Source organism: Talpa occidentalis, unplaced genomic scaffold, assembly GCF_014898055.3.
Source record: "Talpa occidentalis isolate TD23 unplaced genomic scaffold, MPIMG_talOcc4v2.1 talOcc4.6, whole genome shotgun sequence".
Taxonomy (NCBI): domain Eukaryota; kingdom Metazoa; phylum Chordata; class Mammalia; order Eulipotyphla; family Talpidae; genus Talpa; species Talpa occidentalis.
Genome location: NW_023604972.1, coordinates 83,993,607 through 83,998,337, shown reverse-complemented (window position 1 = coordinate 83,998,337; position 4,731 = coordinate 83,993,607). Strand labels below are relative to the sequence as shown.

General features: G+C 43.3%; 1 pseudogene; it reads left to right on the top strand.

Moving 5' to 3' along the window:
• Positions 1 to 282: 282 nt before the first annotated feature.
• On the top strand, positions 283 to 716 carry LOC119261391 (protein BEX3-like; annotated as a pseudogene).
• Positions 717 to 4,731: the final 4,015 nt, after the last annotated feature.

Sequence of the window (4,731 nt, the reverse complement as noted above, 5' to 3'; positions counted from 1 at the left end):
GGGGCAAGCCAGGGTAGCAGAAACATAACGCCACCCAAGAGGTGGAGAGAAGGGCAGTGTGGCTGGCAAATGGAAAGGGAGGGAAGTGCAAGGAGGGCTTTGTAGGTCATGTTAAGAATTGTGGTTGATCCCTACCAGTAGCACGAAGCCTTTAAAAAACATTTAAGTCACTCGCGTCTGGGTACCAGGTCCCCGTTGCCCTGAGCGCGGAGGGCTGGCATCGCGGCCCGGGAGAGCGGAGCAGGTCTGCGGGTCCCGCGCCCGTGGCTAGAATCGAGAGGAGGAAACGGCAAGGATAGCCCAGAAAAACAACCAGGAAAATAAAGTCTCATCATGGCAAATATCCACCAGGAAAACGAAGAAATGGAGCAGCCCATGCAGAATGGAGAGGAAGACCGCCCTTTGGGAGGGGGTGAAGGCCACCAGCCAGCAGGAAATAAAAGGAGCGCACAGGCTCGAGACCTGCCCCTAATTTCCGATGGGCCATACCCAACAGGCAGGTCAATGATGGGATGGGTGGAGATGGAGAGGATATGGAAATGTTCATGGAGGAGATGAGAGAAATCAGGAGAAAACTTAGGGAGCTGCAGTTAAGGAATTGTCTGTGTATCCTTATGGGGGAGCTCTCGAATAACCATGACCATCATGATGACGTTTGCCTTATGCCTTGACTCCTGCCAGTTTCCATGAAATTAATACTGTGAGTTCCACTGTTCTTTTCTCTTGCATTTTCCTGATAAGCCTTTACTGATCCGTTTGCCATGAACCTTATGTAATTTTAATTTCCATGTGTGGGGTGGGTCCTGTGTTAGCAGCTTCTAATTGGAGATTGCCTTTGCACCAGTCTAGGTTTTTCTGTCAACAATAGTTTCACCCATTTGCATGGAAAAATGTAAAGTTAATAAAGCAATTAAAAAGCAAAATAAATAAATAAATAAACAAACCAATTAAACAGACTTTGATTTGACTGCATTTCAAAAAGATTACTTGGGCAACAGTGGGGAGAATAAATTTCAGTAACCAAAGAGATCATGAAGAAGAGATATTGGTCAACCTGGATGTTGGTAATGGAAATGAGGAGTAGGCAGGTTTGAGCATTATTTATGTAGGAGAAAAAATCCTGTATTTGATGATGGATTGGACTCAGATGAGAGGTGACATCAAGGATGACAATGAGGCTATAATTTTGCAGCCAGATTGATTGAGCTGCCATTTACTGAGTAGGGGATGAATGAAAAAGAAGACTGAAATCATAAGCAAAGGCCTCAAAGCAGGAAAATACTTGATGATATTCAAGGAATATCAAGTGGGAGGGGAACAATATGAGATGAAGCCACAAAGGTGTGATTGGGAAAGGTGGCAGATTGGAATATATAGTGTCTTGTAGGGCACGGAAAAGGATTTTAGATTTTAACTGATTGAGATGGGAAACTATTGGAGGCTTTTGAGCAGAGGAATTACATGATTTGACTTACATTTTTGAAAAAATTACTGTTACTTTGTAAAGAAAGGACTGCAGTTGGACAAGGTTGATATTACCAATATCATCAGTTTGTAGTGTATTAATCCAGATGGAAGATGGTGGTGGTTTAGATCAAGCAGCTAAGGAGGTGGTAAGAAGTCGTTAGGTCCTAGATTATCTTGAATATAGAACTAGTAGCATTGTTCTGATGGATTCAATGTAGTGAGAAAGGAAGAGTAAAGGATGACACCAAAATTTTCAGTTTGCGTTGCTAGGAAGATGGATTATCATTCACTATGATGTAGAAGACCACTAGAAATTCAGGAGTTTGGTTTTGAATGTTGGTTTTGAGATCCTTATTAGATACCACATAGAAAGGCCAAGTAAGCTTTTGGATATTTGGGCTAAATTTCAAAGGCAAAATTTAGAATAAAAATGTAAATTTGGGCATATTTAGGGTGTGGATAGATGATACTCAAGCCCCTGAGAATATGAATGACCTCACCAGTGGAATAAGGATAATTAGAAAAGAGGAAGAATATGTCTAGAAGTTAAACATGAGGAAGATAACTATACTCAGTAATCAAGGTTGACATCACCAGTAATCAGACATAACAACATCATATGATGAACTGAGAAGAGTATAATATCACGTCTGTGATATTTTTGCCAAAAAATTCATAAGCTCAACCTAACCATGAGAAAATATTAGACAAACCCAAATTCAGAGACATTCTATAAAATAACTGACGAATATTCCTTTATAAGTTTCAAGGTAATGAAAGACAATAAATGACTGAGAAACTGTCACAGGTTAAAGGCAGCTAAAAATGCAAGCCAGGGGGCCTCCCTGGAGGCACAGGGATTAAAGTCTCAGCACTATCAAGCTATTGCCAACCAGATGGCACAAGCTCGATCCTGGGCCAGGGCGCTGATGCACATGGCACAGCAGACCTCTTCTACCTCACCCACTGCTCCCCTCAGCAGTGTATTTCAGTCAATCTGCCTGTTCTGCTCCCCATTCTGTGTCTGGTGAATCCTCTCACCCGCCCTGCACCTCTGGCCTACACCCCAGTTTTTGTATGCATAAATAACACAAAAATCTTAAAAAAAATACAAGCCAAATAAATACAACAGGAGATGCCAGAATGGGTCCCAGAACAGAAAAAGGATTTAGGGAAATTGCTGAAATTAAAATAAATATTGTGATTTAGAGAGTGGCATGGTACCAATATTATTTTCCTGATTTTGATTATTGTACTTTGGTGGTTTTTTTTTTTTTAAACATTTATTTATTTATACAAGCACTGGGTACAGTCAGAAGCGAGGGAGGGTGCGAGAATTCACCAGAGCGGGGAGCAGAGCAGGCAGAAGGACTGAAGTACACTGCTGAGGGGAGCACTGGGCCGCAGGAGAGGTCTGAGTGCCATGCAGGACCCTCTTCCGGTGGCCGCAGAGCGGCCAGGAATCGAACCAGCGCTGCAGAGCCTGCGGGCAGCTTCGCAAACCAGCGCTCAACCGCTGCACCACCGGGGAGGCCCTATTGTACTTTGGTTTTATAAGATGTTAACGATAAAGGTAGCTAGTTTACCTACCTACCAAGTGCAGGAACCTTCTGCTTTAATTTTGCGACTTGTCTGTAAGTCTAAAATTGTTCCATAACAAAGTTAAAGAAGTATTTATGACTTTTAAGGATATGTGCCCTCCCCTCCCAGGTGGGCTTCCCTTATGTTTTGTCTTCTTAGCTTAGTGTAGAGTCACTGGAGGACTAGGCAGGGCCACCTGGCAGGGTCTTTAGACTATGTCCAAGATTGCACTTTTCTCTAAGAGCCAATGCAGGATTAGTCAGGGAATGTGGAGCAAGATGGGAAACTAGACATGTTTGTTTTAGGCAAAAAGGGACAAGAAAACAGAATAAATACTGGGTTAGGCCCAGATTCAGGCAAACACCCAGTTACTCTCAATTATTCATCCTGTTCTCCAAACAGAATTGACCATGAGTTAGTTCATGACTCAGAAGGGTGTTAGCACATTGTAACGTCTGGCTGGGAAGATTGCTCAAATCCCAAAGGATTATCCTTGAAGAGCCTTGCAGTGTCCTGCTTTCTCTTGGCATTCAGATAATTCAGGCAGATCTCCTGATCTGAAGAGGGGATTTTAAGCTTGGAGATAAGTTGTATGTGCATTAGATCTGGCCGTCCCTGACCCAAATGATTCAGGAACAAAGGCTGCAGTTGGATTGAGACACCAACCTGCAATGAGTAAGGAAATGACCCTCTAGGAACTCAGGGACGGATTCCTCCTGCACTCAGCCAGTTCTGCTAGGAGGGTAGGGGTGGTGGTGATGTGGGTTTGGAAATGACTCCATCACACCAACTTTCCTGAGGGTGTGGTAGACCAGTTGGAGATGGCGACTGGAAGGTGCTAATTATAAAATCGTATATTAAATATTAGCCTTGGGAAATTCTAAGAGAGGTTCATAAATAAGATAGAAGGGCCCCTGGTTGCTGAGGAGTCTGTAATTCTGCCCAAAGAAAGGGCAAACTATTGAAAAAAATGTGCCCATTAGCTTCACCAATGTATCAGGAGAATCCCTGGAGTCTAGGTATGATTACCTCGAACCCTCCCGACCTCCAAACCACCCCATTGCCTGGCCTAGCAAAATGGCCAGCTTTGCTCTCAGAAAGTCTGGTATCATGCCATCAAAAACCTAAGGCTACAAAGTGCTATTATTTTTTTTAAAGATTTATTTATGCATACAAGAACTGGGGTGTAGACCAGAGGTGTGGGGGGTGAGAGGATTCACCAGACACAGAGTAGGGAACAGAACAAGCAGATCTACTGAAATACACTGCTGAGGGGAGCAGCAGGTGAGACAGGAGAGGTCTGCTGTGCCATGTGGGTTGCTCCTGCTGGCGGGGGTGGGGGGTGGTAGTGGTGGTGGTGGAGGAAAGGGGAATTGAGCTCATGCTGTAGTGGCTGGCCATAGCTTGATAGCACTGTCTTCAACTCCTGCACCCCAGGGAGGCCCAAGGTGTTATTATTAATGGTAGTTGTCAACTGTGAATACTAACTGTATGCTAAGATCTTTGTATAATTGTTTCTAATGCTTTCAACAATGCTTCAAATTAGTTATTATCATTTTTTATAGGAGATCTTACTAGTGAGGAACTCAGTGCTTAGTTTGTGTAGTCATACAACTAGTAAGTGACTTGAATCAGGATTTGAACCAGGTCTGGCTTCCCCAAATTCCTAGAGTTTCTATTAAA